Source organism: Bradysia coprophila, assembly GCF_014529535.1.
Source record: "Bradysia coprophila strain Holo2 chromosome IV unlocalized genomic scaffold, BU_Bcop_v1 contig_5, whole genome shotgun sequence".
NCBI classification, from domain to species: domain Eukaryota; kingdom Metazoa; phylum Arthropoda; class Insecta; order Diptera; family Sciaridae; genus Bradysia; species Bradysia coprophila.
In genome coordinates this window covers 158,013-185,438 of record NW_023503374.1, presented here as the reverse complement: position 1 = coordinate 185,438, position 27,426 = coordinate 158,013, and the positions used below count along the sequence as shown (strand labels likewise).

The 27,426-nt window shown below is 35.3% G+C and overlaps 1 long non-coding RNA gene across 1 annotated transcript; it reads left to right on the top strand.

The window, feature by feature from the left end:
* The first annotated feature begins 6,908 nt into the window (after nt 1-6,908).
* Nucleotides 6,909-7,772, top strand: LOC119071699. The gene is made up of 3 exons (XR_005086711.1): nt 6,909-7,040; nt 7,099-7,172; nt 7,238-7,772. It is a non-coding gene; the product is annotated as an uncharacterized LOC119071699 (long non-coding RNA).
* The last annotated feature ends 19,654 nt before the right edge of the window (nt 7,773-27,426 follow it).

The window sequence follows — 27,426 nt, the reverse complement described above, 5'->3', positions numbered from 1 at the left end:
ACTATGAAATTTGTTCAAAAATTGGGATCAATCATGAAGGCTGCTTCAGGAGAACCACGTTCAACAGATTTTTTATTACAGAAAATTTCAATTGCCATTCAAAGAGGGAACGCGGCATGCATTTTGGGAACATTAGGAGCTAATAGAGTAGATGATTTTTTTTTTTGTAAAATTTATTTTTTGAAACGATCGATTTTTTACTGGCTGCGCCACTGTGAGCGACCTTTTTTTCGCTTGTCAATAAAATAAAAATATGCTTCGAAAATGTGTTTACTGAAATAAAAATACATGTTGAAACAGGCTCACGGTTAATTGTAATAAAACCGAAATTTTAATGCAATGTCTTGACCATCATGTGAATTAGGGGTGTGCGATTGTTCGCGGATCCACAAAAAATTCTTACCATATCTAGATGCCAAAAGTGATTTTAATATTTTTTCAAAATTCATCAACAACTTCCGCAAATTCACTGAAGCTGCGCGTACTGGTAAATTCTCATATTTCGACCTCTACCAAAAATATGCTGCCAGATATTATTTGTCTAATTAGTGTTTTTCTACTAATTAGAGTCCAATTAAACAGAAAAGGTTTAAATTGGAAAAATTTCGCCTAAACATTGTGTTTGGTGTGTCGTCAAAGTTCGCCGACTACAGTTACCCAATTATATTATGACTATGGGAATGTAGAATGCATTACTTTTACATCCTACTTACTTCCCACATTGAATTGAACCAACGAATTCAGTTTCATTTTTGATTTTGTCGATTGGCACCATTGACATACAAGTGGTTAGTTCTCGTTATTTGGTTGTGGTGGCACCACTAACGTTGCGTGTCCAAGCAGTTAAAGAAGCACTAGGTAGCGTCAATGAAAATTCTGAAAGGAAAATATAGCTCACATCTGACTTGATCACAAAGGCAGTAACACATTTAGAAGAGATATTTTTGTGTACTATATATGTTTTGGACATGCTACATGCGTCAAAAACCGTACTTTTCATGTTTCAAGCACTAGTTGCGACGCCCAAAGCATGTAAAATCCATTCAATAATTCGGGATAAAAAGATGAAAAGTCTCGTTTTCGTGTGTTTATTGACCTCGGCTGCGCCTCGGATCAACAAAACTCACACGAAAATTCTACTTTTTATCTATTTATCCCAAGTCATGTAAATGTAAAATGTAGAAAATGTAAATGTAAAATACTGACGCTTTTCTGATCTTTCAAGCGTGAGAAGGAAATTCAATTCGTGTGAAATGGGAAAAATGTAAAACGCTAATGAAACACATGTAGAATGAATGGAACGAATTGGATGAAGAAAACCAACAAAAGCGGTAAAAACGTATGTTGATTGTTGAGTTTAAATTGGACAAAACAGCAAAATATTAATCATAAGAAGTTGTGAAACAAAATGGCAATCGGCTGTACCTCTACCGTTTTTGAGATCAGCCTTCTTGGTACATGACATATGCAAGATTCTTTTCACTATATAGGTTTGTTCCAAGTAACTGTAAACACGAACTTTGACAACCCGAACAACAACAATTTCATCCATAGCAACGTCGCTTACGTGATATTTCATACAAATCGAGCAACGTCGCCTACGCGATTTACACAGAGATATTATTGAGGTTATGGTTATATGGATGAAATTTGACAATTCATATGGCCTTGGAACAAACCTATTTTCATTGTTTTTTTGTCAACAGATTGCAAAGTGACATTTTAGTGTATTTTTTGGCTTTTTGTGATATTGTAAAAACTTCAGGTGATTTCATTAACTTTGAAATGAGTGATACGTCGTTGGATTCGTCTTTCAATTTTAGAGAAGACGCATCTTTAATTTTTGCGATTAATTTTGCTTATTTTCGATGCGAGGCGTTCAAAAGTGAAGGCTTGTCAGAGGGTCCCGTAAAGAGTGTTTCGCCAATAACTTAAGAAATAATTATTGTAAATCATTGTTATACTGTACTTATGTCGGTCATAGGAAGACGTACTACAGGTGGAGAGTATGCACTGGTTGGTGCAAGTATATCCACAAGAACCTGCAATCTTGGGAAAAAAGTTGCTGAACATGGGTTGTAATGTGCAAGTGTGAATATTCTGTGTCGTCATGAGGAGCTGGAAGGACCACTATCTCCCCTGTTTTAATTTTTTTTTGAAGTTTGTCTTTTAAAAAAAATAATGCACCATACGTAATAATAATTGTAGACAGAAAAAAACAACTATTTTATATTCAAATGCAGTAAACTTGACAAACTTGATTAACAACAAAACTTAGGAAAAAAAAAGTTCATTTAAAAATGCTTTAAGCATTCAAATCCATCTGAAATTATATGTAAATGCTCTCTTTGATGTTTGTTCGACATTATTCATTTACCTCATTTTTTACGATTGTATGATAAATGAAGTCTATGCGAAAATAGCTTTTTCTTGTACGTTTTTAAAGTCCGTTCTTTTTTGCCTTTTCTTATTTCTCTGGTTTTACTTTTATAATAAAACGTTGCACTTTTGCTCTGATGGTTCACAATAAATGTACGGTGAGTGAATGAACGTTTCCTTAATCTACCTTAAGTGTTTTAATTAAAAATATTTTCGTTGGAGATCCTGTAATTGCGTTTGTATTTTTAGAAACAGCTATATATAAATCTATCATTATCTCTTTTACATTTTGATTAAATGTACTTATTGTAATATGATTCGCACGATACGAAGTAATCGTAAACAAAACTTTAGTTATTAGTTATCCCAACAAAATCTCTAAGAGAAAAGTGTGACGCAGTCTTTGTAGTACAATTTCTAAAATGAATGATATCGCTAGAGTTGACGCTTTCAGTTTCGTTACGCAAAAATTAAATCGTGCATCCAATTAGTTCAAACAAGTTGGCTATTTAGCCAAATAATTTTTATCAAAAAAAAAATTACCAAGAAAAAATCTACCAAAAAAAATCTGCATCGCATGTGGCAGATAAATTTTCTTGTAGATCTGTTCCTAAACATCTGCCACTTTGCGACACAGATTTTTTTTTGGTAAATTTTTATATACCACCATTTGGCTTCGGCGCTGACAATATTCTCTCTTCAAGGCTCCTCTCTCAATCTTGTCAGTTCCCTTTTTGTATTCCGCTTAGAAAGCTATCGGTACCGCTCGCACCTTGCGAGAAACTGGCACCGATTATTTTTAAATTCCAATCGTACTTTTCCATGTCTATGTTTCTCAAAAAGATGAAAAACTGACCCAATCTTTGTATGTAAACAATCCAATTATCCTATATGTCGTATTCGGGCGGTATTTGAACCGGCGCGTCAATCGTTGTACCACTGGTCTGTTACCAAAACTCTCGCTACTGCCACCTGGCACAATTGAAACGAATTAGTCGTATCTGATTTTTTATTGGCCTATGTGAGGATGGTTTATCGTGATGATGATGCGAAGTTCAATTTTTCTCCGATTCCGATTCCATTTCCACGTACCGTAACTTCCTCGATCGCTTTACTCGTTCCCGCAACCTTGTCACAGCTTCCCATCAAACGTATCGCAGTTTGTTTTCCATAACTTTCTCGATTGTAAGGACCATAACTTCCTCGATTGCTTCACTGTGATGCCTTCACACATACCTACAGCCGTATCATGGCTTCCCGTACAACCGTGTGTCATTTGTTTTCTCTTGATTCGTGTAGACTCATATTCGTGTAGAGTACATTTTCCATTCACATTGACGGTTTCATTGTCATTTCCTTGTCATTTTGAGTAGTTTCAAAACGACTTTTTTGGCTAGCCGTTGTCAAAATTGTTTCCACGGCTCTCACGTCTGATGCTACACATAATGATTACGTAAAATACGTTGAAATCTTGCTCTGTATAACAAACAAAATTCCATGTTGAAGCATTTCCATCAATATGGACTGAATAGAATTTCTTATACCAAGCAATATATATACAGACATATCAGTTTTTGTATTAAGTACATTAATCAAATTATGTTTAGCAGCAAAAATCATTGCTCAAAATTAATGATAGTACATTGAAATCAAACAACAACTAACATCACATGAGGAAAAGGATAACCACAATAGGTCCAATATATTATTTCTTTGATCAAAAAGAAATTCAGGAGAAGAAATTGTGTAATAATTAATATAAATTACGTGCTGTCGATGAAATACCAAACATTTTATTGATTATTTTTTTATGTAAGGGTAAGAGCTAATTTTTATAAACTAGTTTTTTTTGATACCAACATCGAAAATTGATACTTTCGCCCTCGAAATTCGGGGCGAAAGTAAAAACAAGTTATGTTTTTGAGCGGGGACAAAGAAACAATATATAAAGCGAAAGTCAATATACATAATGCGAAAGTCGAATACATAATGTAAAAGTCAACTCTAGTCAATTAGTGTACTGCGATCAAAATTGAAATGAAGCGTGCGCCAGTGCTCTTATTGAAATTAACATACGAAGTTGATACATTTTGTTGCTGAATGATTTGTTAGTTATTTGTTAATTTTTGCGTGTGTTATTGTTGTGATGACTAAATTATTACATTTTTCATATACCAGTAGGCCTGTTCAAATTTGAAAAATTATTTTAGATTGTATCGGCATGCTATCAGAGAGTTAAAATGGTTCAAAAAAAGGGACCCTAACGTTTTTTTATAATTTTTTTAAGCGTTTTTGATCTGGGGAAGTTCGTTTGAAGGAAAATTCTGAGTTTGGTTGGTTTTTAGACAGTTTTCGACACTAAACTCAACCAAAACATCACTTATAAACGTGGTAACTTATTTGTTGTCAAAGGAAATGCAAAATAAGAGTCTCGTTTTAAATATGAGCGAATTTGGTCAAGTGGTGTGAGAGAACGAGCTCGAGAAACTCTTGCAATAAGTGTCAGCGTGAAAGGGTAATCTCGTTTTTAAGTGTTACGCACCTCATCAACATCAGTGATATAGGCGTCAAAAGATGCGTATTGAAACACACTTTCAGGGAAAAAAAAAATCGATTTTGAAAATCGGTCACGTGGCTCAGATGTGATAGTCGAAAGAGTGAGTCTCAATTGGCGAACTCGCATGCACAGCGATGGTTAATTTTCATCAAGTAACTTATGCGATTTCCTTTGAGGCTTTCCGGCAAAAAATGAATTCATTGCGTACAAATTGTGTTGCTGTAAGAAGTTGAGTAAAGTATTTCCACGCTCATTTCTTTGGTCGTTGCTAAAACTACCAACAGAAACTTCGGAGTCTTCTTCTCGTTTTCCCAGCTTCGCATTGAAATCACCAATTAGATATTGGTAATGTGAAGGGTTTTCGTCCAGAGCTTTCTCGACATCTTCATAGAATCTTTCTACTTCTTCGTCATCATGAGTGGACGTGGGTGCGTAAACCTGAATTAATTTGACACTGTATCTGTTATTTATCTTCAGGCTTACGTATATCACTCGATCGGATATGCTTTTCGTGTGAATTATGCGATCCGACCACCGCTTGTTTATGAACAATCCGACACCGTGCATCAGCATCTGACTGTCACTTCCTCGGTAGAAGAATGTATGCCCTGATTGTAATTTCAGGCATTCCTCTCCAGGTTTTCTCACTTCGCTCACTCCCACAACATCCCATTTTATCTTTTCTAGCTCTTCTTCCATTTCTTGCATTTTTTGTCTTGACGACAATGTTCTGGCATTATATGTGGCAATGTATAATTCGTTGTGGCTTCGTTTGAAGGTTTTTAGCATTAAAACACCACGCTTGCTACTGCGGGTTGGTGAGTATGAAAGCTTTACTTTGCTCGCCCCCGGTAATCCTCGAGCTCTGACCCGCACATTTCTGCACGTTCCGGGACCACCGTGCCTATCAAAGTGCACAGTGCCCGACGGGGTAGTGTTACTCTTTTTGAACATTCTTTTCCATAAAGCTTTGCCCATTCTTTTGAACCTATCTGAGCAAAAGGTTATTCGTCATTTAAAAGCTTAACCTAGTAGCTAATAAGAATTCTGGGATCGTTCTATCCTTTGGCTTCCTGATCGTGTTGTTCCACCTCAACGTTGGTCCCTTAACCCCAATTCTTTCGGCTTCCAGCTCACGATTCATTCAACCTTAAGATTGATCTATCTAATCCTATCTTATTTACTGCTACGTCCTCGTTAAACTTCATTCCCTCCACTCTTTTTCAAACTGGCTTGGGACAGTCTTTGGCGGTGTTTGGCGGTGAAGAAGAAGAAGAAGAAGAACTTATGCGATTCGTAGCTTATATGAACATGATTATTTTTCCAGTGTTAAATGCGAGTCAATGAACTTTCATAGTTCGTACTTCATGCTTTCATAGTCAAAAGTGTGAGATAGTAAAAGAAAACCCAGAACGTCGAATTTAGCACTAAACATTTTTTATTGTCTTTTTTCAAAATATAATTAATTTTTCGTTAAATCTTTCTTCAAATACGTTGGATGTTCTTTTTGATAGTCATCAACAACTACCACCATATCTTGGTATTCTAAGTCATCTTTTTTGATGATGCCAATCAAATCAGACATCAGCTTTACTGATCTTTCAGCAGAATCATTAGCTACTTTCAATTGTTTCACAATGTCCGAACCTTTCTGGTATGATGGTAGTGTTGGCGCTTCAAATCAAATAGTCGATAAGAATTCCACCCGCGAATTGCACGCTCTACCGGATTACGCAAACAATTAGTTAATCATCTACATGACAGCTGCATATCTTGTTCTCATTCATTGAAAGTATCATAAAGCGTGAAGCATTCAGAAAATCATCAAAGTAAATTAGAATAGTTCTCAGTCATCTTGATTAATCTAGTGTAAAACTTAGTCGTAAAACGTAAAGTGTCCGATCTAATCGTGCAACGATATTTTTGTCCGAAGATAATAACCGAACGTCGTGAGTATTTGTTCTGCTGAAAATCCGTTTAACCATCTTTTCAAAGTCTTTTGTTCTAACGGAATTGTTTTGGTTTGTAATTAGATTGTCACCTGACCGAGTAATTGTGCGCAAAAGAGGCGGATCCTGTAAACAGGGTACAACATTGTATCAAGGTAGCTCAATCAAGTGTTTTGACTTCTAATTAAAACGCCCTAACGGTTTCGTGTTTAGTCTCGCGCATTTAGGTTAGACGGATAATTCGTAGTACAATTGTCGGATCTAAGACCCGGGAACGGATTACCAAAGTAAGAATTTGTTTCTGAGTTGAATTTTACAAGATTGTAAATTGAGACTGATTGTTGTATTTTAGGTAATTTTAAGCCGTACAGTCATTAAACTGAATTGTAATCAAGCAAAGATCGAATTTGGTTTCATTCATTTGGCACGTCGAGCTCTATAATCTTTAGAATCCAATCGGGTCTGGTGTTCAGAGGCACCACAGGTAGTGATGACCGTTTTACGATCGACGAGATTGACTGATGAAGAGATGAAAAAGCACGGTTTTTTGGTGTCAGCTGGATGATCTGCGTGTTCGTTAATTTTGATGTACTGTTTCTAGTTGTATAATCGATAACTTGTTTCTCTCTTCTTTCATGTCCGATCAAAACGACACATTGGAACCATTTTTGTATCGTACATCGTATCGCTGTCATGGTTGGTTCATTGTTTCAACCTGTGACGATTGTTTTTCGCTGCTCGAAATGGCTCACACAACGAAGGGTCGACTGGGTACTCATCTCACTTTCGGATTCGTTGTCAATGTTTATATTGACGCGCTAGTCAATTGTGCCATTGTATTGACAAAGCCAGTTAGCAACAGCCGTTGGCTTTTAAGTAAATAAATAAATAAAAAATTATCAAAGAAAGACAGTGGTATCGGCGTCTCGTTTCAAAATTGGCTTGTAAGAACATCGCAGATAATTTTTCCAGCATTCTACGACCGAAGCAGATAGGTTTTTCATTCAAAGGTGGTTGTGAAGCTGCTGTACACCCAACAAAAATTTCTGAACTGATTATCAAAATCGATGTCCAAAATGCTTTCAACACTGTGCTGCGAAAGGTGATATTGCAAAAAATTAAAGAAAATTTTCCAAGGATTTATCTACCAATGCTACGCAAATCACTCGAATTTATTTTTCGGAGATTAGAAAATAGATTCTGCAAACGGTTGTCAACAGGGTGACCCTGTGGGTCCTCCATTTTTCTGTCTGGTAATTAACGAATGCATCCAAGAACTTGTATCTGAACTGAACGTATGGTATTTGGATGAGGGCACTTTGGCCGGTCGTGGAGAAAACGTAGTCGAAGATTTAACACGCATCAAACAGAATTTTAGTCGCCTGGGACTTGAGTTAAACTCTTCAAAATGTGAAGTCTACTTCCTACCAAACCCATCAGAACAAAGAAAAACTGAAATTTCAAATCAAGTTAGCAGCGTATTACTTGGAGTAAAGATATTGTCAGACAGCGAACTGATATTGCTTGATGAAAGATTAAGATTGAATGATTTAAAGCCTCACGTTGCGATTTTTCTTTTGCAACTGTTTATGGACACCGAAATTCACTTATCTGATTCGATGTTGTCACTGGATGAAATTTTGAACATCGAGTTAAATGGAAACAGTATTGCAATGTTTTCTGCCAATCAAATATGGAGGACTTGGCATTCGATTGTTATCGAATTATACCAGCATTCATTTCATCATTCAATAGCTCATTAGGTTCGATTAACGAAATACTTCCTGAATCGATTATAATCAATTACAACGATTTCGATGGCGCATTCAATCTTTGGAAATCTTTACATCCAATCGCCGATGTCCCAGTAAACGGAAATTTGGAAAAAATATGGGATCTGCCAATCATTCATGAGACTTTTGAATCTACTTCAAATACTGATTCTAAGACAAAAGTCAAAAGAGAATTATAGCAGTAACACAAAAGGAATCAGGTGGTTGGTTCCAAGTGCTTCCATCGCCACATTTGGGAACATTATTGGATTTGAACTCATTAAGAATTATTGCCGGTATACGACTTGGAGCCCACATATGCCAACCGTACACTTGTATATGTCGATACCCTGTGGATTCATTTGACACACACGGGTTGTCTTGCATCAAAAAGAAGGGAACGTTTTTCCGACACATCTTCTTAAACTATCTAATTTTGAGTAACAGTGTGTTTTCCTTCTATTTTAGAACCGCCAGATTTGATACACGGCCTATTATTTTGCAAAAATTTCATAAAGTTTCAGAAATTTCGCGAATTTTGCAAAATTTCACAAATAATAGGCACTGGATTGATCCGTAAAGACAATAAACGACCGGATAGAATGACAATCACGCCTTGGATGAATGGAAAGAGTTGGGTATGACGCCTCCATTGCTCCCAATCCCAGTTACATAGATATGTCAATGTAATAGAAAAACGCTGCTGCAGCAGCTAACTTTGCTTATTCAAAAAAGGAACATTTACATGAGGAAATAGTGAAGAATTACCATTTTTTGCCATTTGCTTTAGAAACTTTCGGCACTTTTAGTGAACCAGCAAAATCATTTGTTAACAAAATAGGCCCTAAATCTGGAAATGTTCACGCAAAATCTTTTTTCATTCAAAAGATAAGTTTGGCAATTCAATGTGGAAACGTCGTAGCAATTACAGGAATGATTCCTCAAAATTTCAAAATCAATGCAATTTTTATTATACGGCTACATGATAAACTTCTCATGATCATCGATTGTACGAATTGTAAATAAACGCATTATAAAAAAAAACTCATGAAAACAAGGAGGACAATTATTCCGAAAGAAAATAATAAGTTATGAGGCTTAAAACGAATATTTTAGACATCTAAAGTAAATTAAACAATCTTTTAGTTCAAAGACAGTCGTCAAGACAAAAAATGCAAGAAATGGAAGAAGAGCTAGAAAAGATAAAATGGGATGTTGTGGGAGTGAGCGAAGTGAGAAAACCTGGAGAGGAATGCCTGAAATTACAATCAGGGCATACATTCTTCTACCGAGGAAGTGACAGTCAGATGCTGATGCATGGTGTCGGATTGTTCATAAACAAGCGGTGGTCGGATCGCATAATTCACACGAAAAGCATATCCGATCGAGTGATATACGTAAGCCTGAAGATAAATAACAGATACAGTGTCAAATTAATTCAGGTTTACGCACCCACGTCCACCCATGATGACGAAGAAGTAGAAAGATTCTATGAAGATGTCGAGAAAGCTCTGGACGAAAACCCTTCACATTACCAATATGTAATCGGTGATTTCAATGCGAAGCTGGGAAAACGAGAAGAAGACTCCGAAGTTTCTGTTGGTAGTTTTAGCAACGACCAAAGAAATGAGCGTGGAAATACTTTACTCAACTTCTTACAGCAACACAATTTGTACGCAATGAATTCATTTTTTGCAGGAAAGCCTCAACGGAAATGGACTTGGGCTAGTGCAGATGGTGTAACGAAAAATGAGATCGATTACATCATAACTGGCTGTAAGTCAACCGTTAAGAACGTTACGGTCCTAAACAATTTTTCAACAGGTAGTGATCACCGAATGGTTCGTGCAAGAGTCACGTTAAATACCAGATTTCAAAGATCACAACTAGTTCAGAAAAGTGAAAGGATTGACGTACAACGGCTTTACACACAAAATGAAGAATTTGCTACGAAAATGACTGCCGAATTAGATAACGTCAACAATCAATGTGAAACATTGGACGAATTGAATACCAAAATCGTCGATACAATAATGGGTTTCATGAAATCCAAATGCAAATCCGTCCAAGGGAAAGAATCAAAACTCAGCAGAGAAACATTAGACCTGATCGCAAGCAGAGCAGAGTTGGTAAAAAACGGAGGACGAGATTCGGTGGAATACCGGAACCTGTCTAAAAGTATCAACACAGCAAGGAGATCAGATGAAAGAAAATATAATGTCCAATTGGCTCAAAACATAATTGAAGCTAACTGCAATATGAAAGTCCTACGGAGAAAAATGACAAACGCCAAAAAAGAAATCTTCAAATTACGAGACAAAACAGGAACGATCCAAACGGATCAAAATGCGATATTAAACATTGCAACAGAATTTTATGAGAATTTGTTTTCTTCAGCAAGACAGAGCCCAACGGAAGAAACCGAAGATCATGTCCGGAGCGTTAGCGGAGGACTTGACGCAGTCTAACTTCCAAAAAAAGAACGAAGAAATTTTTTTGAGACGCGGCAACTATATATAGGCGAGAATTTAAGTTTCTTTCCTTTGGCCTGTATCACCACAATCCTATTCTATCTTATTCGCGCTTCAAATACGAGCAAAACGAGCTACCACTCGACTATGTAACTTTAAAATTGCCGGAGATACATCGTTTTGAAGTTGGTCATTTTGATAGAAAATGCACCAAATTAACGTTTTCCAAACAATCAAAATCTTTCAACTTACCCTCAGGCCAATTGCACAGATTGGTACGCAACAATTACACGTATTTTGTTAAGATTGTGTGCACAAATATGCGCAAATTGTGCATATTTTATGGACATTTTACGCATACTTATGCACAATTTATGCGTATTTTGTTTGGTTGTTGTTACGGACTTACTTTCCCTCGACGAAATCGTTTGTTGATTGTGCATAATAATTGTGATAAGACGACAGACGTTTCTGTTTTAAAATATCATCATTTCTTCTTACCAAACCTATCACCTAACATCCCTAAAGACGACCGTTTCGGCCCGCTAGTCTCAATAATCATCGTCGTTCTTCTATATAATTCCGAGGCGATTTATACAGTGCCATCATCCCCCTTTCTGCTCTAAATTGCTCGATCTCAGTCGAATGCCCACTGACTCTGTTTTGTTTCGATTTCAACCAAGTGCGCTTTGACTGTTTTGTTTCGTTTATCTGAATTTGAGTTTTCATTGTGTGATACTTTGGGGCAAAAAGGTACGTTCTTTTTTCTTTTTTTTGAGTTTTCCACCGAATAACCGTAGAACGCATACGGTCTTAATGATCTGCACTTTTTAACGTCCCTAACGATGGCCCCTAAAAAGTTTGTTCCACTCTATAATTCGCTTTAGAATTATAGAGAAGAACTGTGATGATCATTGAGACTATCGGGCCGAAACGGTCGTCTCTAGGGATGTTAGGTGCTTGGTTTTGTTGAATTGTTCGCTAGTCTTAACGAATTGTGCGACTTTTGCTCACAAAATGAGCACAGTTGCAGACAAAATGTGCAAATTTTGAGTACAATATGTGTAAATTTTATTCACGAATTTTGCGAGTTTTGTTTACCAAATCAGCACATTTTGTGCACGTGTTAAACACAAAATGTATACGTTTTGCGCTCAATTATTATTGTGTGTCCATTTTGTGCACAAAGATAAACTCGCGCAAAAAATCAAAATATTGGCCTGAGGGTTACTCTGTATGTTTCTATCTGTCTATCTGTCTATCTATCGACGGTCGATCTCGGAAACTAGGAAACTACCCCAGGAAAAACCAGAATTTTGTTTTATTGGCCTCGAAGTGGTTTCTGAGTGTGGTTTTCGAGGGTCGGGAACGCGTTTTCGACTGTAGCTTTGCTGTATTGAAACCTACAGAGGCGTACGACCCATCAAATGAAAGGTATTCGTAACACGATTCGAACAAAAAAATAATTAAAAAAATCGGGGCAGATTCGTTTGAGCTAGAGTGATTAGAGTGACCAAATTTTGAGCTACTCGAGCGTAGGATGAAAGGACTAATATTTTTTTGGGTTATGAGAGATAGAGAATTACTTTCTTCGGCAAAGTCTCAGAGTTTTACGAGTAGAACAGAGGGGCATATGTGAAAAATGTCGAAAGTTGGAAATGGGTGGGTCAATTATGTTTTTAGAGGTATTTCTTGAATGGTGACAGATAGAGAGTTACTTTCTTCGGCAAAGTCTCAGAGTTTTACGAGTAGAACAGAGGGGCATATGTGAAAAATGTCGAAAGTTGGAAATGGGTGGGTCAATTGGGGTTTTGGAGATATTTCTTGAATGGTGGCAGGTAGAGAATTACTTTCGTCAAATTTTCAAATTTCGTCAAATTTTCTAATTTCGTCAAATTTCGTCAAATTTTCGAATTTCGTCAAATTTTCAAATTTCGTCAAATTTTCAAATTTCGTCAAATTTTCTAATTTCGTCAAATTTTCAAATTTCGTCAAATTTTCGAATTTCGTCAAATTTCGTTAAATTTTCGAATTTCGTCAAATTTTTGAATTAAAGCTGTAAACTGTTATAAAAAGCAGTGTTGACTACACTTCTAAAACGACTGATATCCCAACAAAAATCTCTTCGAGAAAAGTGTGACGCAGTCTTTGAAATACAATTTCTAAAATGAATGATATCGCTAGAGTTGACGCTTTCAGCTTCGTCACGCAAAAATTAAATTTTACACCCAATTAGTTCAAACAAGCTGGCTTAGGTTTCTCATCATCTGCCAAATAATTTTTACAAAAAAAAATTTTGACTGGAAACAACCAAAATTTTACCAAAAAAATCTGCGTCGCATGTGGCAGATAAATTTTCTTGCTGGTCTGTTCCTGAACATCTGCCACTTTGCGACGCAGATTTTTTTGGCCAGGAGGCTTGGACTCATACAATTTTTTGGCAGTATTTGCCTAGTACTAGTAGCTATCGATTGAGTATAGGGAGACATGAGTCCAAGGCTGACATCTGGTAGCTCTGGAACAAAGTCCTTTGTATGGGATGAAAAGTTCTAGAAGCTATATCTCGGGCTAGGAGGCTTGGACTCATATAATTTTTTGTCAGTGTTTACCTAGCACTAGTAGCTACCGATTGAGTATAGTGAGACATGAGTCCAAGGCTGACATCTGGTAGCTCTGGAACAAAGTCCTTTGTATGGGATGAAAAATTCTAGAAGCTATATCTCGGGCTAGGAGGCTTGGACTCATATAATTTTTTGTCAGTATTTGCCTAGCACTAGTGGCTATCGATTGAGCATAGTAAGACATGGGTCCAAGGCTGACTTCTGGTAGCTCTGGACCTAAGTCCTTTGTATGGGATGAACATTCTAGAAGCTATATCTCGGGCCAGGAGTCTTGGACCCATGAGGTATTTTGGATTTTGAAATCTTAATTTACAAGCTTTCAAAATATTATAAGAAGACGTCGATCCGAGGCTTCCTTCTCATCCAAAACCATTAAAAGTAATTGGTACAATCAATGAGCCCAGATAAATACTATTCGACAATTACCGTACTTCATGTAAGAACGATTTAGCTCACATGAATTGTCATGAGCTGATGTGTGAGAGGGCCCGTGTTCGATCCCAGAGATGTGCGGTTTTTTATTTCAGAAATTCAACTCTCTCTCAAGAGAGAGCTTAGGATGCGTTCACTTTTCATGTGCTGGTTTCTCTCATGTGCTGGCGTACCAGTAATACAAATATTTCAAAAGTTTTCTTCTGAAATCTAAGTGTTCTACGAGCATTGCTTTCATGCTACGATAGATTTCTTACCCATGAGCCTTTTTTCACTATTGCGCTAGAATTAATAATCAAAATCATTCAAAATCAAAATTATTCACAAAAATGTGTGCCAACAATGCGAATTGAATGACCAAAGTGTGTGATCTTCAAACGATTGAAATATATGCAGTGCTATCGAATGGTATCACTGTCCACGTATGACCACCAATGTTCTAATGCTCAAAACAAACGAGGCATTGAAAACGTGTTTTGGTCCTATTTTTCATGACGAAATTTTCGAAACTGTCAAATGAAGTTAGAACTTTTTCTATTCAAAATCGCAACTGCTGCATCTGTCAATGAAAACTAGGACCAAAACACGTTTTTAATGCCTCGTTTGTTTTGAGCATAAGCGTCTTAAGTGATATTTTGACCAAAATATGCAATGTACCACCACCAAACTTTATATAGTGAACAATTCCCACGTCTTTTAGAGGTTTTCCCCAAAAAAAGTCAGAAGAAAGTATGTAATGAAAGGTTTCCTCAAAAAACACACAATGTTTACCATGACCAAGTCATACGGGTCTAAAAATACTGTCTGCCCTCGCAGAAATACGCCAAAATTAGAGGAAATCCGTGGAACGTACGTTTACATTTGTTTCACGTAAGATGTTATATTTGCCTGTAATCAAGTTAGCTACATAAATAGTCTTTACATTTACTGATAATAATTAATCCCATTTCAATATTATAGGATTCATTATACACACATCATTTGTATCATTGATTTAGTGTCTTCATGTTAAGTTATCTATTAATTACATACAAAATACGGAATATTGTACAACAAAAGGAGTAGTATGCCTTATAATATATGAGAGCCGGGACGATATTATGTTGATAAACATTTATATATCGGGAATAATATTATTAATGAAATGTTATGTGGTATTGGGTTTTCAACCGAGCCACTCTGAAGCTTCTATTTGTAATCATAGTTATGTTCCAAGTCACGCAATTGTATCTGATAGATTTTTGCAAAAATATAGTTAGAAAATTTCTCAACACTATGATATATCCGATATTGTTACTCGCGACCTTTACATTTTATCACCCCAAAACCAAAAGACAATGATTATTCAAAAGCAAACAACTTTAGACCCGTTAGCTTTCCTTAACCGACACCACTCAGTTTATAGAAAGTTCACCTAAAACAACATGTATATTAAGCAGGAAAGTCTTGACAAAACGCCTTACACAATGTACTGTCTTGAATAGAGGCAGCATTCTTGTCCAATGAAAAGTAGGATCGTCTATGTACAATGTGGCGAAACGTAGAAAGCGATTACAGTCACCAAAGTGAGCCCACAGGGAGGAGTCCCCCCATTATATTATGGTGTCTAAGTCATCAATAAACTATTAAGATCACTAAATAACCTTGGACGTCAGTTATCAGGATTCTCAGACGATCCAACAGCTCTTATGATACCAACACTGTGTGAAATACTGCAGGCTGCACAGTGTTTCAAATATCCGAAAAAACGGCTTAAGAAGAAACTCGGGGAAAATTCAACCGTTTTTCGTGTTTCTTTTTTTTTGTGTAAGGACTAGATTGGAGTATAAGATAGGGTACAAAGAAGTTCGATACTCTTCACGTCACGGCGCCGGCACTGGCCTAAAGTCAAAAAATATTTCGAAAATACGAAAAACGTCCCCATTTGTCAGTCAGATTTTTAAGCAGGTCATAATTAGTGTCAATCGAAACGTAATTGCAATAGCTTTCAAAAGAGGCCCATCTTGCAATCCTTCGACTTCCCTGTGAACTTTTATGGCTGTTCAAAGTCAGTGGTTTAACATTCGAAAATTAATCTTCAAGTACAGTTGCAGCGACAAACATGGTCAAATTTGATGTCATTTGATGTCTGTGAAAATGACATTTCTAACAAGCCCTAATGTCACTATCATCTCAAGTCTGCATCAGGAGATATAACAAATTTGGTTTATCTGGTAAAAATTTAATATTTGAAATAGAATTGTCATTTAGTGTCTGTCAATATGAAAATATAAATCGATAATAAGCTACCGGTACCCTAAACCCACATTTGAACTATCAGTGTTAGGAAATATTTTTCATTATTGCGTCCAAAAAAGAATGCGCAAAAAAAAACATTATAAAAATCTGAAGATAACTCAAACTGTATGGGTATCATAGCTTCCGCCACGCTAAAACAGCAACGTAATACTTTAATTTTTGCTTCACCTTCTTTTTGGTATTTAAGCTTGTAAAAATCTTTACAATTTAACCATATTTCCACAATGACAAGGACAATGTTATTATTATTATTTGTCTGCCACTAAATATATACGCATGTAAAATGTCTTTTATACTATGTTGAAAAAGAAAACATTACGAAAATTACCGTAATCAAACAAATAAGTTCAGTTCATAGGCATGAATAGCGTGACAATGTACCTTCAATTTAGTAGTTTTTTTTTGCCAGAAACAGTGAAAATATACAATCAAAGTCCTAAGTTTCAACGCGCCACTACCAACAAAACAGCTTACAACGACATGACAGAGGGCTGATGGTTTGACAGTATTACATCGTGCATATACAACTGAATAGGGAGGCGGAAAGAAAGTAAAAAAATACCTTTATTCAATATAGGTAAGGTAGACAGTTTATTGGTTTTGCGTTGCAGGATATAACAACATGTTGGAAATTTCGATTGATATGCTGTTGAAGTATGAGAAGTATTTATGAGAATCATTTTCTGTACTTAGCGCTGTTTAATACAGTAAAGAGCGGATTACTATTTTTAGTTTTGTAAAAGGTTTTAGCAAGCTAACAACATGGGTTGTTTATGTGTACAAAATAGCAACGTTGATGTGTGGTAAATCTTTAAACCCGCGTCAACAAAGATTGATAAATATAAGGAAACGCATAAAAAACGTGCAAGTAACCGAATAGAAAATCCCACAAAAACCTCAAAAGAGGAAGAGGTGACGCTAGTACTGTAAAAGTTAAACTTCCAAAACATTTGATATCAGTTTTGGTGACGCATTCTGCACCTCAACGTAATCAATTTTGACCAAGACAATTTTAACAAGAAAATATGTTAATATGTCGTATGAGTGGTTTCCTCAGCATCTGTCACTTGTGACGTATTTTTTTTGTAGAACTTTCGTTTTAAAATCTCATCGACAACATGAGAAAATTCAACGGCAACAGAATTTCATAAACACAAACGTCTAGCCAGACTATAATGCAACAAAAGCCTACATTCTTCTATATTTCCAATTTAAAACTTTCTCTTTCGTTGACATACGTGATAATATACTTGCCTTGTCCAATTTCAACACCACCACTCTTGTCCAAGGGGGGAGGGACGTTAAAACGAGGGGGACCGCACCGAAAAGAGTTGCATAGAGTTGCAATCTGAAAAAAAGAGTTGTAAAAGAGTTGCACACCGAAAAAGAGTTGCACTTCCCTGTAGGTCGCACAAATGCAATAATTTAAAAATTTCGCCTGCGGTGAATTTCTTCTTCTGACATTTAAATAAATGAATTTTGCTTGAAGTAAATTTTTATTAAGACTTTGAAGTTTGTGTAGTTTCAAGGAATAACATTATTTTTGCAACATAGAATATCAATCTTCAAAAAAATTTTGCGATTTTACATTTATTTAAGTAAACTAAAGTAGAACGTCTAGAGGGGTGCGGGCCGCCCGAAACACAACGATTCGACCCGGCCCAACCCGACCCGACCGGATTCTGGCTCGGGCTTCAAAAATTCATCGGGTCCGGGTTTCAAAATCAACGATTCGGGCCGGGTTCGGTCGGGTTTCAAGAAAAAACTTGACTCAGCCCGAGAAAAGCAATTACGGCTTTATCATCATCTTAAGATATACTCTGCTCCGCGAAGTAAATACATTTTCGATAATAACCTTGTGTGAATGCTAATTTTTTGAAAAAGTAGCTTCATCTTTTGGTGCCAAAATATATAAAGTTTCGATAGCCATTTAGTGTACTCTGAGAAAAGTCAATAGTCATAAAATTTGTGATTTCTTACCACATTTTTTGAACTTTCGAGTTTTCTCGGAGGGAACTCATCAATCCGAAAAACTCCAGTTGCTATAGAAACTTTATATATTTTGGCACCAAGAGACAGAGTGGAGAGCCGCCAAATTTTAGCCGCCAAAAACGGCTAAAACCGGCTAAAACTGTCGCCGCCGCCGCCGTGAGTTTAGGTCGGCTAAAACTAGGCGGACGCCGTTAGCCGCCGCTGAACTTTTTAGTCGGCTAACGCGGCGGCTGAAATACTTTCTTTTCATTGCAAGAAATCTCAAAAATTAGAATAATGTTTTCACACTGTATGGCAATAAGTGGCATTACTTTTACAGCTTGTTAAGCAGTTGTAAAAGAAGATATATGGTATGGGCAAAGCACTGTCAAGCACCGAAGCTGACTTTGACATCACTCAATTAGAAGGCCAAAAACACACCTGTTGACTATTTTTTTTTTTTTTGATAGCCATCGTATGAAAAAGAATAGCCAACTTTGATCAGTTCAGTCCCTTCAGTCCTCTATTTGAGTGACGTCAAAGTCAGCTTCGATGCTAGACAGTGCGTTGGTATGGGCTTTTAGCGTATGAGCACTTTCGTCCCTTATAACTTTATACGTAAAAACCACGATTTGTGAAACCCAAAAATCCCAAGTTTATCATATACGGGACGAAAGTGCTCATACATGTGGACAGAAGAGAAAAGATGAAAAACCAGTTCTTAGTGAATCGAAAAGGATCCGATTGGAACTCATTCAAAAACATTGTTCAATGGATACAGTAGTCGGCCATTCTCCAATTGATTGTATTCGTAGAGAGATAAAGAAATACACATCGATTATAGGTGTCGTCGAAGAGCCATTAATTTGGTGGCGCAAGAACGGAACTCAGTTTCCTTATTTATCTCAATTAACAAAAATCATTTTATCGTTTACGGCTACTTCTGCCATTGTGGAACGGTTTTTTTCAAAAGCTGGTATTTTAGTCACAAAAAGAAAGGCCAATCTGAACCCTACAACTATGATAAAAATACTTTTTATCCATGAAAACTACCAGCTCATTAAAGATTTTTATGATAAATAAATTGCTGTAAAGATTGCTTTACATAATTTTGTGCTTTAGATCCAAGTTAAGTTCTATTCTTTAAATATAAAAATCAGGTTGAAGTAAATGTTTGCGTTTTAGGATTCTATGTGAGTTCATCATTTTTCTCACTAGATGGAAGCCGCCCCAAGTAGCATTTCAGAAAAAATAACTTATTCGTTAAAATAACGTTGTAGCAACGTTGCCACAACGGCTGTGCAACCGTTGTTGCCCGGTTATAGTTTAACCTACGTCAATTAACCGTTGGATAACCGTTAAACAACGAAAAAGTTAAAAATTATAGTTGCTCTACCTTAAATGTTTAACTTTTTCGTTGTTTAACTGTTATCCAACGGTTAATTGACCTAGGTTAAACTATAACCGGGCAACAACGGTTGCAAAACCGTTGTGACAACGTTGCTACAACGTTATTCTAACGAATAAGGTTTTTTTTCTGAAATGCTACTCTGCAGAGCGTTGAAATCATTAATTCGGCATGATGAGTGCTTTCAACGTTGATATGATTACCCTCAAAATCTGCACATAAAGTCTCGAATACCTGGTAAATAATACTGATGTTACCGGGAGGTTGATTACGAATCACCGGGTAATTTTTGTCATAATTTTCGGATATCGGGAAGTTGTGACTTGGTTACCAACTCTCTACATGCCGTATAACCGGATATATTTCAAAAATACGAAATTTCAAGACAGCCGCCATTTTCTTGAAATATCGAAAAAAGTTTTCCACCAACGAAACTGTACAAGTGACACTTTGTCCCAACTCTGGACATGCCGTATAGCCGAAAATATCTCAAAAATACGAAATTTCAAGATGGCCGCCATTTTCTTTAAATATCGAAAAACGTTTTCCACCAACTAAACTGTACAAGCGATACTTTATCCCAACTCTCTACTCTACATGCCGTATAGCAGAAAATATCTAAAAAAAACACGAAATTTGAAGATGGCCGCCATTTTATTGAAATGCCGGAAAATGTTATTGTAACTATGCCATTTTGTTGGACATTCTAACCTTAAACCCTAAAAAAAATTCCACATTGAAACTTGAAATTCCAAAATGTTCCAAAATTTTTGCAAAGAAACAAATTTTTCAAATTCATAATTTCGCACATTGTATGAAGCGTTGAAGCATTGTATGATCTACTACACAATCAATATAATAGAAATGTAGCTGTCATATTTTTCATGAAAATTTTTTAATTAAATTTACAGAAATTAAGTGCAGAACTATTATTGATTTGCCGGTGAAAAAGTCTTAGGATTGAATTTTAGTGCTACAATACGTATATCAAACCCACATGAAACATTTACATTAACTCGAATATGGTGAAATCTATAGCTCGTTGAACTCGTATTGAAGAGTACTTTCGTTTGAACATTTTGATTCGGTTCAATATGGAAAATTTTAAAATGTTCGCCTATATATAGGTTCCTTAGTTCTTCTGTTTTTTTTTTTTTAGTGAAGTTGAACTAGCGTCACGAGCCTCCGCTATCGCTTCGGTTCATGAAAATGCAAGTAATGGGGAAAATTAAATATAGGATCAGAACATTGTATCCAAACACGGCGCTTGCCCTAAAACTGCCATTAAATGAAGGATACAGCCAAAGTTTTTAGTCTTTAATCAAACAATTTTACAAACACTGTCAAGTGGAAAGTTAGTAATTCCTAGACACTGGTTTCCAATGAAACTATACTAAGGTATGGTAGAATGTTAGAATTTGTATGGAGCGGCAGAAATACCAATTTCACTTATTTCACCCTTAGACGAACTCATTTTTCATGTGAATTTCACCAAATCTATTGAGTTCAACACTTGCATTTAACTTGCAGAAAATTGGAAATTTTAATAGTACATTATAATATTAATAGTGTCAGGAGAGTAATTTTTGAGTATAATATACATATACCGAGAAGAATACAAACAGACAATATTTACAACAAGTGAGGCGAAGCCGAACGAGTGTTAGTAACTATTGTTTGTTTGCATTCTTCGAGGATATGTATAATAGAGGCCGTCAGCCAATAACGATAATTCAAACAATAACAATAATATCCAAACATAAACGATAATTCCCAACAATAATGACCTGTCAGAAAAAAGAGCAATTGTGAATGAGTCTAGACGTACAGATGTGTACCATTCACAAACGGCCTTACTTCAAAATTTTGGTGGGGCATTGGTTCAAATGCAAACTAGATTCTAAATTTTGGTGGCGAAAGACATTTTTCGAAATAGATTGAAAATCTTTTTTGTTTTATTATTTCTAATAAGACGAGGGTAGCCCTAGTGTATCTCTCGGCAACAACACATCGTGGAGAATCCAAAGTGGTGTCAAAATATTGGAGCCAAATGTGGAATGCCGGAGGGAAAAAGGAATTTTTTGTTGGAAGGTCTAGCGTGCCTGAGAAATCGTTGAACAAATGTTTTTTTGTATTTGGTATTTGACATGACGGACATATGCTTGCCAGAAGTAAAACTGTTGCAAAACTGGAGCAAAAATTCCGAGGGTGGGAGAATCCTCCGCATTTGTACGGTGACGCTGGCTATCCGTTGTCAAAAGAGCTTATTGTACCATTTAAGGGGCGTCTAACCAAAAAACAGCAAACGGTTAACAAGAGAATGAGTCGCCTCAGAGTTTCTGTCGAGTGGGGCTTCGCGAAAATTATTCAGTTGTTTCCATTTGTTGATTTAAAAAAAAAAATAAGACTCAGACATGAGAAAGTGCCTGACGATTCTCGCAAATTGCCATACCTGCCTATATGGTAGTCAAGTCTGCCAATATTTCGAAATGGAACCTTCAACATTGGAGGAATATTTGAATTAAGAATGATCATCCCTTCGGAAATTTGTAGTCTAAATTTGGGAGGAAAAATATTCGGCTTTTGATAATTTCTCTGAACCAAAATCTTTTTTGAAAAACTAAAACCATTAAAACAAGCAGAAATGTGTAATTTTTAAAGGAAAAATTGTTTTTTGTATGATAACTAATTCCACTTGGAGTAACCTTTGCAGACTGTGTAAATTTGTGTAATCTGCACATGTTTCTCCAAGTGGGATCAGTTATCACCTACAAATCAAATTTTCCTTTAAAAGTTACACATTTTTGCTTGGTTTAATGGTTTCACTTTTTCAGAAAAAAATTTTGGTTCAGAGAAATCATCAAAAAAACGAATATTTTTCCGTCCAAACGAAGGCTACAAATTTGAAAAGCATTCATTGCTCTTAAACTTTTGCTACAGTCCCTAAACTTTAAAAATATTTGATTTCAGTATATTTAGCTAATCCTTCTGTCACATCTTTTGACAGCTTTTTACGTTTTAGTACGTTTTCTCTCCCAGCAGCAAAAACCCTATCCCAGTACAAAAAGTATATCGAATGCCGCAAATGCATTTAAAAACGAACATTCGTTGAAATACTTTTTTATCACACCAAATCTTTATCATTTTATACAAATATGTTCATCTTTATAATAACACAACATCGGTGATTTGCATGCAATTTAAACAAAACCAAATCAATTGTTCATGTGTTACATTTACATTATGGAAGAGGAATGTCTTATTCTTTATCCAAATTTGTGCACAGCTAACTGTGTTTTTCTTTCTTTGTTTAACAAGTTTAACTTTTTGCAATAAGTCACTAAATAAACATTTCGATAAACTACAAAATAATTCAAAAATATTGTATTGTGGCTTGCCTACGTCTACGATATGCAAATTTATTAAATTTTTGTGGACGAAAGAGCGACGCAATCTCAATAAACTAAACAGACATCTGAAACAAATTATGATCGGATCTACTACCCTCTCGTTTTCATACGTTTTGTTCATTATTTCATTATTGTTCCTTGACATTAGAGTTTTTTTTTTTTTCATTGTGCAAAAGTCAACCGACAAGAGGACAGCGAATTATAAAACTTGTTCTTCAATTTGTAAATTTTAATTTAATTTTTGTGCTTTATTGTGACTTTGATATCAATTTCTATCAGTATTTTCGAAATTAGTTCAGCTAAATGCAAAGGAGTTGCGTGTTCAAATGTTGGATTTGTTGTATTAAATCAGTAAAAATGTTTTCTGTTTTGATCGTCTACAATCATTGTTTGGAATATTCTGTTTCGAATAGTTAACAATATTATTAACCAAGATGGCTCAGTATGTTTCTCAATTCGTCGGTCCGAAAATCAATAAATTGAAACAACTTTAAACATTTTGTGACCTTAACGCCATAATATCAGCTGTGGCTCAAAATATAAATACAAAAATCAAATTAGAATTTCTTACGTGTAGTCGAATTGACTTCAGACATAATTTTGTCATTTCGCTTGCACGTAAGGTGCGAGTTTTAGACAATAAAGTCACGAAGCGTCGGAAAATGTTTCAATTTTGGATATTTTTGATCGACAAATCGAGAGACATGAAACCTCTAAAATGTGCAATAACTATTCGGTATAAGTATTACCGCTGTGCATTTTATATGTGATTATGATGGCCAATAATATTGATGATGTCTCTAATATCTGCAAGTTCGAACAAAACGCCTTTACGTTGCAGTTTGTAAATGGATGAATTCCCTAAGATGAAACAACACGCCTTTACGTTTCTCTTCGTAAATGGAATTGTACAAACGCCTTTATGTTACATTTCGTATAAGGATGAATTCCCAAGGATTGTACAAAAATACTTTACAGTAAAGGCTTTACGTTACATTTCGTAAAAGGATAAATTACTAATTGATAAGATTAACAATAAACAGATTATCATTAGGAAAAAAAAATTAACAAAATGTTTGTTAAATCCTAGCGATTTTTTGATTTTGATTTTTTGGTGAGATTTGGTGACATCACAAAAATTCGCATCACAAAGATCCGCACTGACTTAAAACACCTCTTTGTCTTATTTTGTCATAAATTGTTCACTCCTTTTATTTGATTGCAAAGAAATTTTCAGAACAAACAGAAAGATGCTTTAAAGAGGAGGTATTTCTTGTCTACCTCTTGAATAAAATTTAAACTCATGTGAATACGGCCGCAAAGCTCACAGTAGTTGAAATTTTCTAGATTAAAAGACTTTTTTAGCAAATAAATCTACTGAATTGACCCGATTTGCTCATCAATAAGGTATGCAACTAGTGTGTTTACGGCCCTCGCTTCGCTCTGGCCGCAAAGTTCACACTCGTTGATTTTTTTTCTAGCATAGACAGCAAGAAATCACTCATAGAAGTCTTTTCAGAACAAATCATAGATTATTGATCCATCATTTTCCATTAACGTTAACTTCGTTAGTAATTTCAGTTCTGTCGAAATTACTCCGTATGATAAGGAGACAGAGCCATCACAAATTTCATTCTTAGTCGAATAATTTTTTTTGTTGAGGATTATTCAAGCTATCGAGCAACAAGCAAGTCGAACTTTGATGTGAGACAAAATATTGCGTTGCGTGTTTCTGTCTTTTTTACCTATGCATAAAAAATGCATATAAATCGACGACATATTTTCATGGTCGGCAATTTTGTCAATTTTAATTTTGTTTACGAGATCCCAAAATTGTTTCTTCCCCCGAAGTAATCCATGAATCGTCTGTATTCAATTCTATTTGCATTCAATGCAACACTTTCAAAATGGATCTTATCGATATAATTTTAACATTTAATGAATTTTGTAGGCGGATTAGCTCAAAAAAGACAATTTTTCTTTTAAATAATTGCGCCAATATATTTCGTCTTTAGTTCAAACATTTAAAAAAAAGTCAAAAATGTAAAAACAACTGATTTTGTCATGCAAAAATATAGATAAAAATTGACAAAATTGCCGACCACGAAAATATGTCGTCGATTTATATGCATTTTTTATGCATAGGTAAAAAAGACAGAAACACGCAACGCAATATTTGTCTTACAAGCAAGTCGAACTTTGATGTGAGACAAAATATTGCGTTGCGTGTTTCTGTCTTTTTTACCTATGCATAAAAAATGCATATAAATCGACGACATATTTTCATGGTCGGCAATTTTGTCAATTTTAATTTTGTTTACGAGATCCCAAAATTGTTTCTTCCCCCGAAGTAATCCATGAATCGTCTGTATTCAATTCTATTTGCATTCAATGCAACACTTTCAAAATGGATCTTATCGATATAATTTTAACATTTAATGAATTTTGTAGGCGGATTAGCTCAAAAAAGACAATTTTTCTTTTAAATAATTGCGCCAATATATTTCGTCTTTAGTTCAAACATTTAAAAAAAAGTCAAAAATGTAAAAACAACTGATTTTGTCATGCAAAAATATAGATAAAAATTGACAAAATTGCCGACCACGAAAGTATGTCGTCGATTTATATGCATTTTTTATGCATAGGTAAAAAAGACAGAAACACGCAACGCAATATTTGTCTTACAAGCAAGTCGAACTTTGATGTGAGACAAAATATTGCGTTGCGTGTTTCTGTCTTTTTTACCTATGCATAAAAAATGCATATAAATCGACGACATATTTTCATGGTCGGCAATTTTGTCAATTTTAATTTTGTTTACGAGATCCCAAAATTGTTTCTTCCCCCGAAGTAATCCATGAATCGTCTGTATTCAATTCTATTTGCATTCAATGCAACACTTTCAAAATGGATCTTATCGATATAATTTTAACATTTAATGAATTTTGTAGGCGGATTAGCTCAAAAAAGACAGTTTTTCTTTTAAATAATTGCGCCAATATATTTCGTCTTTAGTTCAAACATTTAAAAAAAAGTCAAAAATGTAAAAACAACTGATTTTGTCGTGCAAAAATATAGATAAAAATTGACAAAATTGCCGACCACGAAAATATGTCGTCGATTTATATGCATTTTTTATGCATAGGTAAAAAAGACAGAAACACGCAACGCAATATTTGTCTTACAAGCAAGTCGAACTTTGATGTGAGACAAAATATTGCGTTGCGTGTTTCTGTCTTTTTTACCTATGCATAAAAAATGCATATAAATCGACGACATATTTTCATGGTCGGCAATTTTGTCAATTTTAATTTTGTTTACGAGATCCCAAAATTGTTTCTTCCCCCGAAGTAATCCATGAATCGTCTGTATTCAATTCTATTTGCATTCAATGCAACACTTTCAAAATGGATCTTATCGATATAATTTTAACATTTAATGAATTTTGTAGGCGGATTAGCTCAAAAAAGACAATTTTTCTTTTAAATAATTGCGCCAATATATTTCGTCTTTAGTTCAAACATTTAAAAAAAAGTCAAAAATGTAAAAACAACTGATTTTGTCATGCAAAAATATAGATAAAAATTGACAAAATTGCCGACCACGAAAGTATGTCGTCGATTTATATGCATTTTTTATGCATAGGTAAAAAAGACAGAAACACGCAACGCAATATTTGTCTTACAAGCAAGTCGAACTTTGATGTGAGACAAAATATTGCGTTGCGTGTTTCTGTCTTTTTTACCTATGCATAAAAAATGCATATAAATCGACGACATATTTTAGTGGTCGTCAATTTTGTCAATTTTTATCTATATTTTTGCATGACAAAATCAGTTGTTTTTACATTTTTGACTTTTTTTTAAATGTTTGAACTAAAGACGAAATATATATTGGCATTTATTCCCTTGACTGAAAGTCATGGGTCTTACGGATGATAAACACTCTAAAATGTTTGTCACAAAATGTTCACTATGATTGAAAATACATGAATGTATGACCAAAAATCTTAAATACAGAAAATGTTTGTCACACTTTGTTCATTCTTTGATAACACGATAACTCGAGTAATTCTCAATGGATTTCCATTTTTTTTTTTATTCGACGGGGAATTAAATTCCTGAGGTTAAGTTCGAAGATGGGCTATGATGTACCGAT